The following is a 15,856-nucleotide window of genomic DNA, read 5'->3' as shown; positions in this document are numbered from 1 at the left end:
CAAGAGGTCTTGCTGTCGAGATTGATGGTTTTGAAATCAAATAAAACAATTACATGCAATATAGGAACGGTCCTAAGTAGCATTCAAACATTGTTTATTTTAGCGAATCAGTGATAACTTGAAAATATACACTATATATTCAAAGTATTTGGCTATTTCAGCCACACCCGTTGCTGACAGGTGTATAAAATCGAGCACACAGCCATGCAATCTCCATATACAAACATTGGCAGTAGAATGGCCTTACTGAAGAGCTCAGTCTTTCATCATGACACCATCATAGGATGCCACCTTTCCAACAAGTCAGTTCGTCAAATTTTTGGCCCTGCTAGAACTGCCTCAGTCAACTGTAAGTGCTGTTATTGTGAATTGGAAATGTCTAGGAGCAACAACGGCTCAGCCGCGAAATGGTAGTCCACACAAGCTCACAGAACAGGACCGCCGTGTGCTGAAGCGCACAGCACGTAAAACTCCTGTCCTCGGTTGCAACCCTCACTACCGCGTTTCAAACTGCCTCTGGAAGCAACTTCAGCACAATAACCATTCGTCAGGGGCTTCATGAAATGGGTTTCCATGGCCGAGCAGCTGCACACAAGCCTAAGATCACCAAGAACCAGACCAAGCGTCGGCTGGAGTGGTGTATCATGCTTCACCATCTGGCAATTCGACGGACTAATCTGGATTTAGCGGATGCCAGGAGAACGCTACCTGCCAGAATGTATAGTGCTGACTAAGGTTTGGTGGAGGAGGAATAATGGTCTGGGGCTGTTTTTCATGGTTCAGGCTCTGAGGGAAATCTTAACACTACAGCATACAATTACATTCTAGACGATTCTGTGCTTCCAAATTTGTGGCAACCGTTTGGGGAAGGCCCTTTCCTGTTTCAGCATGACAATGCCCTCGAGCACAAAGCGAGGTCCATACAGAAATTATTTGTTGAGATCGGTGTGGAAGAACTTGATTGGCCTGCACAGAGCCCTGACCTCAACCCCATCGAACACCTTTGGGATGAATTGGAATGCTGACTGTGAGCCAGGCCTAATCGCCCAACATCAGTACCCGACCTCACTGATGCTCTTGTGGCTGAATGTAAGCAAGTCCCTGCAGCAAGGTTCCAACATCTAGTGGAAAGCCTTCCCAGAAGAGTGGAGGCTGTTATAGCAGCAAAGGGGGGAGCAACTCCATATTAATGCTCATGATTTTGGAATGAGATGTTCGACAAGCAGGTGTACACATACTTTTGGTCATGTAGTATATCTTATAAAGAATCTAGAGCGTGTTGCTTGGTGGCAATTCACAAGTAAAATGGGTACATTTTCCTTATATTGACAAGTTTAGAGTTTGTATTATATATATATATATATGGATGGATCCGTTGTCTTTTATGAATATCTTGAAGGTGAACAAGGGCATGCTATAGCCTTGGACAGACCAGATAGCAGATAAGACATGAGGCTTATACAGTAGGCCCATCATTTTGTCATTTACGTTCATGACATATTCAAATGGTTAACAATGTCATAAAGATATACAGTGTCTTTATTGCACCAGAAAAACATGCTTCTTAATGTCGATGTCCAAGAGCTACCTCAACACATATACAGAGTATACAAAACATTAAGAACACCTGCTCTTTCCATGACATAGACTGACCAGGTGAATCTTAATATTTTTTATACTCAGTGTACCCTCTATCCTATCACATATAGGCCAATGTTGGCTGTTCTGGGGAATGTTGAATCTGTGGCTGCATCTGAAATGCACCATATTTCCTTATACACTGAGTATACCCCCCACCCCCCTTTGCCCTCAGAACAGCCTCAATTCGTCAAGGGATGGATTCTACAAGGTGTCGAAAGCGTTCCACAGGGATGATTGCCCACGTTGACCCCAATGCTTCCCACAATTGTGTCAAGTTAGTTGGATGTCCTATGGGTGGTGGACCATTCTTGTGCGTGTGTCGGTGTCTGTATGTGTGTGTGTACATGCTTGTGTGCGTGCATGCGTGTGTCACAGAGTGTGTGTGTGTGTGCACATGTTTGCTCTGCAGGGTCTCAGTCAGAACATTCCACTTCTCATGGCTGCTAATGGCAGTGGTGTGTGCCTCTGCATTAATAAAGGGGCAGTGAACCCGGCTATAATCGCAGAGGAAGCCAAGCAGTTAGTAACCTCTGAATCTTTCATTGTGGAGAGGAGGAGGAGGAGAAAGGGAAACATTGGGCTGGAGGGGGAGGGAGGGAGGGAAAAGAGGGAGGAGGGCGGGGGAGGCGTAGGAGGAGGAGGGTGACCAAAATCACATGCACTCCTGATTCCTAGCCAGACCTCACCCTAACATGCATCAGTGGTCTGGTCAAGAGCATTGTGGGTCCTTCCTAAGTCGCTGGAACAAGCCCGGGCACAGACCAACCAATGAGATTACAAGTGTGCGTGTGCACTTGTGCGCATATGTTTGTGTGTGGGTGTGTGCGTGTGCGTGTGTGTGTGTATGCGAGTGCGTGCATGTGTGGTGCATGGAGATGAGGGAGGATTCTGTCTCAGTGTATCCACCTGTTAGAATCAGTTCTGGGAGAATAAACTCTGCCCTGTCCCATTTATCTTCCACTCTCTCCCACCTCTTCCTCTGATTGCATTATGCAAATCCACAACAGGAAATTGGATTACATTACATTAAGTACTGAGACTATTTCTCAAGAAAGCAAGAAAACGTTTCACCTAACTGTCTCAGAAATAAACCAGATAGATTTTAGACTAGTTTGAGAATGAGATATCTTTTGGGGAACAATTGTATGGTATTTTCGCTGTGGCCAGTGTCAATTTGTCAAATGGAGTGGATAATAACATAACGCATCTACTTTAATTGTATCATTAAATAAAGAGCGCTTTTAATGTGCTATACATTTTGTAACGGAACGTTTGCCTAACCATTGACAACAGGAGTTAATGGATTGGATCTGATTTGAATTCCTTTCATCTAACAACTCAAGTCAGAATTTTTGTTTTTTCTGAGGCGATTTTTAACAACCAACTGCCACACCTAGCTTGGTCTTGGCACACTCTGCTTTCAGTCTAATCTGATTGGGGTCAATGGAGATACTGTATGTATTTATACGTGGTTGTGTGTGTGAATCAGGGTTTGGATTAGCTTGTTGTGATACTTTAGCTGTGGCCTTACACACCTGGTTTTAGTGCAGCTATTTGGCTCATTCCTCAGTATATGGCAGCAGTGAGGCCATATGTAGTTTCAGTAGTACTCTGCCTGATACCCTTTGTGACATCATATGTAGTACAAAAGGAGCCCTATAGACTACAGTTGTTCAAGTGACCTATGAGGAATGGCCGTTGATTTGAACCCTGCATATTCCATCAAAGCACTGAAGAGCATTTTAATTAGAGGCAGAATCATGCAAATGCCTTCAGAGTTGACTAGTTCAGCGTCACCAATGGCTAACTCACAAATAAAAAAACAAAGGTCGCCTTTTTTACCACAGGCTCAGGGATGTGGGTCTTCCTCATTCTTTGGTGGTGTGTGAGCACAGCACAGCTCGCTGCAGGACACAGGTGCAGACTAATATCTACCATAGTAAGCAGTTTCAAAATATGCTCTGCATAAGAGCGTCTGCTAAATGGCTAAAATGTAAAAGGTAATATAATTTTGCTCTCAAAGGATGTAGTCCTGACAATCTTATAGACCATGTCTCCTTTTGGAATAATGGAGGTCCAGTGTGTAATTGAGGCCTTAGGCTGGGATGGATAGGAACTGTTCTGAAACAAAGAGAAATGTGCAGCTTGCAGCTTTGTAGTGTAGTGCTGTAGTGGGTGATTTCTGCTTTGATGGATGAGGAAGGAGAAGAGCGTAGGTAGGCCTTGAGTAGGAGTTTGCACCAGGAGAGGTGTGATGTGGCCTCTATGGCTGTCTGCACAAGTCATCCATGGCAAACAGTGGACAAGATCCAAACTCAGACATTTATCTCCTGGGACCTTTCAGTAGATGTTGGTGAACGAACACATTGTTTTTCACATGAAGAAGAAAAAAGGCTTTGGTTGTCCTGGATGGTGGTGGTCCACACACTTACATTGATGTTTTTTCTCATGCCGCAATGTGCCTGTGTGTTTTTGGTCTCATTTGTTTTCCCTGAGTCACTCTGTTGGAGACTGAGGTTGCGTCTCAAATGGCATCCTATATAGTGCACTTCTTTTGAGCTGGGCCTATACGGCTCTGGTCAAAAGTAGTGCACGATAGGGAAAGGGTGCCATTTGGGATGGAACCTGACTCTGTTATTAACTTCTGTGCCAGGACCCTGATTAATTGGGCAGCATTAGTTGAAGGTGTTCCTTTCTGCAGACCTGAAAGTGTTACACAGCACCAACTTTGACAGAATTACAGTTGAAGTATGATAACGTTTGTGTGTGTGAGTACTTCCTGTGAAGTGTGCGTACAATCTTTGCAATTAAATGCTTGGTCTAGGTCTCAATTTGATTGTAGAAATATTTGATTGCAGATATTTGTTTCTTAGTCACTGTTGACTAGTTCTGGTGAATCAGTTGTTTGGAATTATAATGTTCATTGATGACCTACCTAGCAACTACTTTACTCTATTCTGATTGGTCAGATGTTTGTAATTGTGGGGAGAGAGCAGGGCTGCGTTCACTACGTTTTTACATTCTGAAACGTTGAATTGAATGTAAACAGTGCTGTACTGAATGACCAGTTGAAAAACGGGGTGGAGTTGAGTTGTGGAACACTGTCAGCATGGCCACTGCCCTTTAAATACCTCACTTATTGCTTCAAGCCAGACCTCGCCACACCGACCAAAAGGGAGGAAAAGTACCTCAAAGTCTGTTCAAGAACATTTTGGTGAAATGTGTCGTTCAGTACAAACTGTTCCGCAACGTAGCAAACATTCAAGCAAACTCAACGCACCTCAGGAAGAAGTAGTTGAATTGATGCCATAGAGAATGATAGAGGCCAACTTCATTGGTTGATCCCTCCTGGTGACCCTGTTGGAATAATGTTCAAACGGTTCATTAGAGGGTAAGGGGGAGCTATTACCATATTGCTTACAACTGTCAAATCCTCTCAGTTCTCCACAAGTGCACAGGGTGTAGGGCATTTGGGATTGAGCCAGAGAGTCATCCATCCACCATCTAAAGAACCCTGTAACTACATGAGCTTGGTCCCAGTCCCAGTGAAGGGTCATGAAATCAAACTCATCTCTTTGTAAGTTGTGCAAGCCATCATTGTGTTTCTCTCACTACCTTATGCCATGCTAACCCCAAATGAGTCAGTTCACTACCCAAAGGAGTCAGTTCACCACCATGCTAACCCCAAAGGAGTCAGTTCACTACCCAAAGGAGTCAGTTCACCACCATGCTAACCCCAAAGGAGTCAGTTCACTACCCAAAGGAGTCAGTTCACCACCATGCTAACCCCAAAGGAGTCAGTTCACTACCCAAAGGAGTCAGTTCACCACCCAAAGGAGTCAGTTCACCACCATGCTAACCCCAAAGGAGTCAGTTCACTACCCAAAGGAGTCAGTTCACCACCATGCTAACCCCAAAGGAGTCAGTTCACTACCCAAAGGAGTCAGTTCACCACCATGCTAACCCCAAAGGAGTCAGTTCACTACCCAAAGGAGTCAGTTCACTACCCAAAGGAGTCAGTTCACCACCATGCTAACCCCAAAGGAGTCAGTTCACTACCCAAAGGAGTCAGTGCACTACCATGCTAACCCCAAAGGAGTCAGTTCACTACCCAAAGGAGTCAGTCCACTACCCAAAGGAGTCCGTTCACTACCATGCTAACCCCAAAGGAGTCAGTTCACTACCCAAAGGAGTCAGTTCACCACCATGCTAACCCCAAAGGAGTCAGTTCACTACCCAAAGGAGTCAGTTCACTACCATGCTAACCCCAAAGGAGTCAATTCACTACCCGAAGGGTCAGTCCACTACCCAAAGGAGTCCGTTCACTACCATGCTAACCCCAAAGGAGTCAGTTCACTACCCAAAGGAGTCAGTTGCCTATCTGGGAGGAAATTGTTGCAGCTGTCTGGAAGGGGGTAACATCAGAGTTAAAGGTGAATCATTGTGCGTTTTAAATTGTATTACATGTTGTGCTTGTTGCCATCCCTGACTTCCAGCCGTAAGATAGCCAGCCATATTGTGTTTACACCTGGAGAGTCATAGAGATACTGTCTCCGGCTCCCTATACTCTGACAAAGTGGCTGTTGCTTCAATCCCTGAATCAATATTGACCACCGGCAGACCGGCCTGCTTTCCAGAGAAACAGCAGCAGGTTGATTGCAGCTGGAGGCTAGAGAAGATGGATGCAACAGCAGGGAAGGGGAAGGTGCTGTAGGCCCTGTAGCTTCTACTGAGTGTACCATGTATGTTACACACAGACAGACAGAAGTGTTCCTCAAAAAACTCCCCCTCACTGTGCATGGTGAATTTAAGATGTTATCATCTACTCAAATCTGTTTTGTATATTGGACCGTTATTTACTGTGCTGATGCTAACTCCTTTAGAAAGTATTAAGGATACCATTCAAACTGAGGAATTGATTATGCTGTGTAGCCCCGGCCCTATACAATAACACCAGCCCCCCTGAGATTCAGTATGAGGGGCCAAGTTTGAGCAGGGCTGCCCCAGCCAGCCCCAAGGCCCAGTCTGACAGCAGGATGAATCAGTGCCTTGGTGTGGTGGTGTGTTGTACTGTAGTGTGCAGCCTGCCTGTCTTAGCTGGTGCCGGGAGCAACCTGCTCCTGACTGTCGGGAAGGGAAGAGGGGGTGTACCGAATGATGCAAGGGGTCACACTGCCCCGATGGGCATGCTAACGTTACTGCACACATCTAACTCATGTTCTGGTCTTGGTTGCCAGTCATATGATTGAAGATGACTCTAGTCTACACAGTAAGAAATATATACTCAGAGAGAAAAATGAGAGGGATGAGAAAGAGGGATAAGAAGTCAGAGAGAGAGAGGGATAAGAAGTCAGTTAGAGGGAGAGAGAGAGAGGGATAAGAAGTCAGAGAGAGAGAGAGGGATAAGAAGTCAGAGAGAGAGAGAGGGATAAGAAGTCAGAGAGAGAGAGGGATAAGAAGTCAGTTAGAGGGAGAGAGAGAGGGATAAGAAGTCAGTTAGAGGGAGAGAGAGGGATAAGAAGTCAGTTAGAGGGAGAGAGAGGGATAAGAAGTCAGTTAGAGGGAGAGAGAGAGGGATAAGAAGTCAGAGAGAGAGGGATAAGAAGTCAGAGAGAGAGGGATAAGAAGTCAGTTAGAGGGAGAGAGAGAGGGATAAGAAGTCAGTTAGCGGGAGAGAGAGAGGGATAAGAAGTCAGAGAGAGAGAGGGATAAGAAGTCAGTTAGAGGGAGAGGGATAAGAAGTCAGAGAGAGAGGGATAAGAAGTCAGAGAGAGAGGGATAAGAAGTCAGAGAGAGAGAGAGGGATAAGAAGTCAGAGAGAGAGAGAGGGATAAGAAGTCAGAGAGAGAGAGAGGGATAAGAAGTCAGTTAGAGGGAGAGAGAGAGGGATAAGAAGTCAGAGAGAGAGAGAGGGATAAGAAGTCAGTTAGCGGGAGAGAGAGAGGGATAAGAAGTCAGAGAGAGAGAGGGATAAGAAGTCAGTTAGAGGGAGAGGGATAAGAAGTCAGAGAGAGAGGGATAAGAAGTCAGAGAGAGAGGGATAAGAAGTCAGGGAGAGAGAGAGGGATAAGAAGTCAGAGAGAGAGAGAGGGATAAGAAGTCAGGGAGAGAGAGAGAGGGATAAGAAGTCAGGGAGAGAGAGAGAGGGATAAGAAGTCAGAGAGAGAGAGAGAGGGATAAGAAGTCAGAGAGAGAGAGAGAGGGATAAGAAGTCAGAGAGAGAGGGATAAGAAGTCAGAGAGAGAGGGATAAGAAGTCAGGGAGAGAGAGAGGGATAAGAAGTCAGGGAGAGAGAGAGGGATAAGAAGTCAGGGAGAGAGAGAGGGATAAGAAGTCAGGGAGAGAGAGAGAGGGATAAGAAGTCAGAGAGAGAGAGAGAGGGATAAGAAGTCAGAGAGAGAGAGAGAGGGATAAGAAGTCAGAGAGAGAGAGAGAGGGATAAGAAGTCAGAGAGAGAGAGAGAGGGATAAGAAGTCAGAGAGAGAGAGAGAGGGATAAGAAGTCAGAGAGAGAGAGCGGGATAAGAAGTCAGAGAGAGAGAGCGGGATAAGAAGTCAGAGAGAGAGAGAGGGATAAGAAGTCAGAGAGAGAGAGGGATAAGAAGTCAGTTAGAGGGAGGGATAAGAAGTCAGTTAGAGGGAGAGAGAGAGGGATAAGAAGTCAGAGAGAGAGAGAGGGATAAGAAGTCAGAGAGAGGGATAAGAAGTCAGAGAGAGAGAGGGATAAGAAGTCAGTTAGAGGGAGAGAGAGAGGGATAAGAAGTCAGAGAGGGAGAGGGATAAGAAGTCAGTTAGAGGGAGAGAGAGAGGGATAAGAAGTCAGAGAGAGAGAGGGATAAGAAGTCAGTTAGAGGGAGAGAGAGAGGGATAAGAAGTCAGTTAGAGGGAGAGAGAGAGGGATAAGAAGTCAGAGAGAGAGGGATAAGAAGTCAGTTAGAGGGAGAGAGAGAGGGATAAGAAGTCAGAGAGAGAGAGAGGGATAATAAGTCAGTTAGAGGGAGAGAGAGAGGGATAAGAAGTCAGAGAGAGGTATAAGAAGTCAGAGAGAGAGAGGGATAAGAAGTCAGAGAGAGAGAGGGATAAGAAGTCAGAGAGAGAGAGGGATAAGAAGTCAGAGAGAGAGAGGGATAAGAAGTCAGTTAGAGGGAGAGAGAGAGAGGGATAAGAAGTCAGAGAGAGAGAGAGATAAGAAGTCAGAGAGAGAGAGAGAGGGATAAGAAGTCAGAGAGAGAGAGGGATAAGAAGTCAGTTAGAGGGAGAGAGAGAGGGATAAGAAGTCAGTTAGAGGGAGAGAGAGAGGGATAAGAAGTCAGTTAGAGGGGCAGAAAGAGAGGGATAAAAAGTCAGTTAGAGGGGCAGAAAGAGAGGGATAAAAAGTCAGTTAGAGGGAGAGAGAGAGGGATAAGAAGTCAGTTAGAGGGAGAGAGAGAGGGATAAGAAGTCAGTTAGAGGGAGAGAGAGAGGGATAAAAAGTCAGTTAGAGGGAGAGAGAGAGGGATAAGAAGTCAGTTAGAGGGGCAGAAAGAGTGGTGAGTGAGTAATAGAAGAAAAGAGAAACCGTTTTCCCTGCATCTCTCTGATGAATGACGGTGTGACCTCAAAACATCCTTGCTCTGACTGGATGTAACAAAGAGAAACAGTTTTCCCTGCAGCTGTCACGTTGTATAAAAGATTGGAGACAGGCGCAGGAATTCGTAATAGGGCTTTTTAAAACTACACCCAAAATATACAACATGCCATGAAAAGGCACGGGGACAAAGCCCAAAACAAACATGTATACAGAAACACAGGGATGTAACCCAAACAAGAGGGAGGTTAAACCTCTAATAAATACATGGGATGAGACCTGCAATACACTACACGGGACGAGACCCGTAATAACAAGTGCACAATACACGCAGCACAAAAGAACAAAGCACAGGTACTCACAGACCAATGGACATGGGAACAATAACCGACAAGACAATGGTTAAAAGAGGGCACATATATACAATTACTAATCAGGGGAATTGGAATCAGGTGTGCGTAATGAGTCTGTTCAGTGACGCCTAGAGGCCGGTGACGTAGACCTCCGGAACTGGTGCATGGAATGAGCAGCAGTACTGGGGTAACCCATGACAGCAGCTCTCTGATGAATGACGGTGTGATCTCAAAACCTCCTTGATCTGACTGGATATAACAAAGAGAAAAAAAGGAGGAAAATAAGCAATACCTGACCACAAACACCTCTTGCGCTCCATAAGAGCAAACATGGCATAGAGACTTTCATGTCTTGGGCCTGATTCAAGAAAATCCAAAAGAATCGCACACCCTCTCCAGTGGGTGTTGACAGAGCTAACATTGTCCCTAGCTGACAGACAGTCAGGGCCTCAGTCAGGCCAGGATCATCCACAGGTCATGTTTAACAATAGGGAGGAGGGCCTGCCTAGATAACAGTAGCATTTTTCATCACTTTCCTCTTCGGTGTCCTACTGTATCACTTCATCAGGAAGTCAATAAGTAGTAGACTACGCTGGTGTGTGTTGGTATCAGCCACATCACTGGCTGAACTCTCCCTGTGATTTACAGGGACAGTGATGAAATCCCAGTCAGAGATCAAAGCTGCTAATGTTTCCAATGGAAACCAAATGTTATGCATTTAAAGCCCTTCTGCCTCTCTAATCAATCAAATAACTGATTGATTTATCATTAGCATGAGATTGTCCCAGTTATTGATTGATTAATGACATTTTTGGTTTTATCAGGTCCCAACATCAGGAAAACTGGTGTAATGGAGGCATGAATTGTATGATAATTGTGTTATAAAGCCACAACTCCTCTTACTATCTTGAAAAGGTGATTTTTTTTTTATCTCAAAGGGATCATTCTAGTTTAAATTAGGTAAATGTAGGTCATATTTTTGTTAATCATGCGATAAGCTGCAGTGATCTTTTTATGTGACAGATATAGATCCTATCATACTGTGCCAAAGCAGACGAAACACACCTTATGCAACTGAAACAGACTCTTTGTTATGTAGGTGTGGATGATTGCCCCTTCGATCTGTCCCATGCCAAGGTAAGACAACACCTATCTCCACATTTCCTTATACAAGGGGCATGGGTAAGAATAGTTGGTCATAGGTAAAACACGGTCAACGTACTCGTAAAACACAAAGATTTTTTTACAAAAAATTCTGTGTGAATTTTGTAACAGTGTCTAATGCAGAAAGTCATTTGAACATACAATGAAAGACCAGTGCTGAGTGTGTATAGAATAATATTGCAAAAGAGAGAGGTAGTGAACAAATTACAAGAGACTAAAGCCGTCTTCAGGAGGGAGAGATGAGCAGAGAGCGGTCAGGGAGTGCAGTGTGAGGAGGGTAAGGTCCAGGTTAGTCTGTGGAACGGGACATGGTCTCTGGTTCCTGGATCTCACGCACACGACATGCAGCCCTTGCCCTTTTCAGTCTGAGTTTCCAAACGTTCCGCTTTCTGCCCCAAACCCATCATAAAAGTTAGCGGGAGGAGGGTTGGGGGGAAGAGGTCACTGAAGACTGAAATGGCAGCCAAGCGAAGTTTGGGTCACCACCTGTACTCAGAGTTCATCTCAGAACCTTTGGACTCATCACACTTCCATTAAAACTGTAGATACCAAACTTACCTACACCGGATGGGTCCAGATCCCATACTAACTGTCATATCCTGGCTTGGCCCTTTTATACTCAGTCCCACTTCTACACCAGGTGTTGATCCATTACATGATATTGTTGGTTGAATATATCTCAATCAGAATGTCTGTGATTTGTCAGTTGTATTGTCATTCCAGTTTTAGGGATTATTTCCTTATCAGCCCATGTTGAGTGATTCACTGGTCTTCTCCCATCCTCTCAACAGTGAATCCCATCCTCCCAACTGTCAGGGAACAATACGGAGACTACACGTCTATCAATGTAGACTTTCTCTTATGGTTTTAATTAAGGTGAAAACCACATACAGTATGTGTTGACATGTGTAAACTATGTGGATGAATGTGCTACTGTTGTTCTATCTATGTTGTTTCATACAACTCCCAAGAGTTATGGAAGCAGTCCTGAATAATGTCACTGTTTTTAATTTGCATCCCAGTTTGTTAGGCCCCGTTGATATATATTTTGGGTGATGATTTGCATGACCTTCGGTGTGGTGGTCCTTTTATTTCAGCTGAATCTGATTTCAATATTCTAATGAATACTGTAACAGTGGTCAGTGGTACAGTCCATAACAGTCCAAAGTACAACCAAATATAGATAGTTATACTGAAGTGGTTTGAAGACCAAACTCCGAGGCCACTGCACTGCATATGACTGAAGTTGTAATAGGACTACTGCTGACCTCCTCTGATGGTCTTCATCCCAAATGACACCCTATTCCCTATAGAGTGCACTACTTTTGGCCTCATAGTAGTGCAGTGTAGTAAAAAGTAGTGCACTATATAGGGAATACAGTGCCATTTGGGACACAGACATGGTCCCTGTCTCTGTTGCCCAACTGTCCCTGCCTGTGTCACTAACTCATATGAGAATCCTGTGTCCGTCACTGTTATCCGCTATGCTCCAACACACAGTCTGCTTCTTTCACAACAGCCAAGCCAGATGATGCACTGTGTTTTGGATAAACAGTTTTTGCTGCTTATTATTATTTGTTGTTAATAGTTGACAGATCTTTTGGAGGCATGTGAAAATAACAGGAACCTGCACCTTAGTCATTTCCAGCATCTACAAACATGAATCACTTCACTAATGACCTTCAGGAAATGTTGCAATCATACCTGTTTTTATTTTCCTATTGAGTTATTTTTTACACTAATAATAATAAAAATGTATTCAACTTTTATAGCACTTTTCATTACATAAAGAATCTCAAAGCACTTTAAAGCAGAAAAAAGACATGCAATTTTGAAAAACAAAGACAAATCATGAATAGATGATAATGTCAAAATAGAAAGTCTCAAAACACCATGATTGTGTAATGAAACCATGAAGTAGTGCACCTAAGCTGAGATCTGATGTTTGGATAGTGTTTAAACGTAAACCCAATGTAAGTGTTTAAATGCACAGAATGTGTTTTAAAACTGAAGTTAAATGTTTTAAAACTGAAACACCCAAACGTGGTTTTTCAACCTTAATATTGGTGTCTTTAAGAGAGTGTCATGAAACACTTTTTGAGGGTTTCAGTACAAATAAATGGCAGCACCAAAACACAAAAACTGTGTTTCCCATACAATCAATGGTTTAGAAATGCAAATGGTTTATTGCCTAAATATTGATTCATGATAAGGGTCAATGGAGAATATTTTTTGTGGAATTTCACCTTAATTTTTTCAATGCTTTATTTAGACAGATTAAGATAGTATTTAGGCAGTAAAATGGCACATTTCTGTGGAATTTTACCCAGTTAACTACACTGTTAGAAATTATTCAGGGGTGAATTGAAATTGACAACAAAAAAAACAACAACCAACATATACTTAATAAAAATGAACGCAGGTCGTGCAGAGCCCTTGGTCTAGTGATAACGCACCCGGATTAGACACGTTACCCCTCTCCCCACCGAAGACCGTGGTTAAATTCCCCGCTCCAACCCTCCAACCCAGCCTGTTTCTCCCACCTATCTCTTTGTCATTTCATAATTGTCTCAATAAAGTGTCAAGATACCCCCAAAATATATATTTTTTTAATGTATGCAAATTGTTTAAATTATTTGTTAATTTCATTTTACCCAAAACTATTTTAGAATAAATCGATCTAAATATGTTGCTCAAAATGTAAGTATCTTTCATGTGGATAACCAAAGAGAGAGACATTTGAAGTCTTTGGTTTTAATCATCTTTAATTTCATATCTTGGCACGTGACTCTGATTTTAGAGGATTGTGGGTAATTAAAACAATAATACTTATATTCTTTCACATGACATATCCATGTTTTGAAGAAACAAAAGTATATTTCTATATTGGTATTACGTTTGTTGTAATGGTGTAATGGATCATGATGAACAGATATCAAAACCGTGAGACAAATGACATTCAATGAGGACATGACCCATTCCCACATTCCCACCTATCTACAGTATATATTATTTACATTTACATTTAAGTCATTTAGCAGACGCTCTTATCCAAAGCGACTTACAAATTGGAAAGTTCATACATATTCATCCTGGTCCCCCCGTGGGGAATGAACCCACAACCCTGGCGTTGCAAGCGCCATGCTCTACCAACTGAGCCACATATTATAATATTACAATATAAAATGGTAAATTATAAAATACTCTACATGTCCAAAAGTAAGTGGACATTGTGAATTGCCCCCAAACAACATGATCTAGATTCTTTATAAGATACACAACATGACCAAAAGTATGTGGACACCTGCTTGTTGAACATCTCATTCAGAAATCATGAGCATTAATATGGAGTTTCTCCCCCCTTTGCTGCTATAACAGCCTCCACTCTTCTGGGAAGGCTTTCCACTAGATGTTGGAACATTGCTGCAGGGACTTCAATTCAGCCACAAGAGCATTAGTGAGGTTGGGTACTGATCTTGGGCGATTAGGCCTGGCTCTCAGTCTGCGTTCCAATTCATCCCAAAGGTGTTCGATAGGGTTGAGGTTAGGGCTCTGTGCAGGCCAGTCAAGTTCTTCCACAACGATCTCAACAAACCATTTCTGTATGCATGGGGTCATTGTTATGCTGAAACAGGAAAGGGCCTTCCCCAAACTGTTGCCACAAAGTTGGAAGCACAGAATAATCTAGAATGTCATTGTATGCTATAGCGTTACGATTTCCATTCACTGGAAATAAGGGGCGTAGTGCAAACCATGAAAAACAGCTCCAGTCCATTATTCCTCCTCCACCAAACTTTACAGTTGGCACTATGCATTCGGGCAGGCAGCGTTTTCTCCTGGCATCCGCCAAACTCAGATTTATCCATTGGAAGCAAGATTCAACGCTTTTCCCCTGCTCCGGAGTCCATTGGCGGCATGCTTTACACCACTCCAGCAGACACTTGACATTGCGCATGGTGATCTTAGGCTTGTGTGTGGATGCTTGCCATGGAAACCCATTTCATGAAGCTCCCGATGAACATTTCTGTTACTGACGTTGCTTCAAGAGGCAGTTTGGAACTAGGTAGTGAGTGTTGCAACCAAGCACAGACAATTTCTATGCCCTATGTGCTTCAGCACTTGGTGGTCCTGTTCTGTGAGCTTGTGTGGCCTACCACTTCATGGCTGAGCTGTTGTTGCTCCTAGATGTTTCCACTTAACAATAGCAGCACTTACAGTTGACTGGGGCAGTTCTATCAGGGCAAAAATGTTATGAACTGACTTGTTGGAAAGATGGCATCCTATGACTGTGCCACGTTGAAAGTCACTGACCTCTTCAGTAAGGCCATTCTACTGCCAATGTTTGTCTATGGAGAGTGCATGGCTGTGTGCTCAACCTGCCAGCAAAAGCTGTGTCAACTGAAAAAGCTGAATCCACTCATTTGAAGTGGTGTCCACATACTTGTGTATATATAGTGTATAGTCCTAGTCTTACAATAATGAATTTATATTTATAAAGAAAACGTGTATACATTTAGGAATTGCCTAAATAATACAATTCAATACAGTCTTAGTTTATGAGCGTTATCCTGACATGACATGGGGCATAACATAGGCATAATGTAAACATTATTTGCTGACAAATTCCTGTAGATTAGCTCTGTTCTCTGGTCATATAATGATCAACCACGAGTATTGATACTACACTGACAGTAAGGGCTGTATAATTATTGTCAGGTAATACCACTGTATCAGATATGATAAAATGCACATATTGTTAACCAATTTGTTGAACAATGTTAATGCATTTATTAATATTACATTAAAAATAATATCATATCAGGCGACATTTTGGTCTTATGACTGTACCGACCAACTCTTCCCTAGTAGCCTACTTACTTTGTTAAGCTCTCCCCGTCCTACAGGTCAGCGAACCTGCCCCATGATGTAGGCCCACTATGATAATCAGCAGCACCTGCTTGTTCGCCCCGTGAATCTCGTGCGTCCCCCAGCGTGCCATTGTGCTTCCGGAGCGTTTGAACTATGTCTATGATCACAGCGCTGATCTGTTCACGGAAGGGCTCCTCCTCCTCTAATGTTTATTCTGATATATATGAAAAAAACTCACTGTAATAGGGGTTTAAAGGGTCAGA

The sequence above is a fragment of the Salvelinus alpinus genome, chromosome 21 (assembly GCF_045679555.1).
Source record: "Salvelinus alpinus chromosome 21, SLU_Salpinus.1, whole genome shotgun sequence".
In the NCBI taxonomy this organism is placed as follows: Eukaryota; Metazoa; Chordata; class Actinopteri; order Salmoniformes; family Salmonidae; genus Salvelinus; species Salvelinus alpinus.
Note: the sequence above shows the minus strand (reverse complement) of the source record.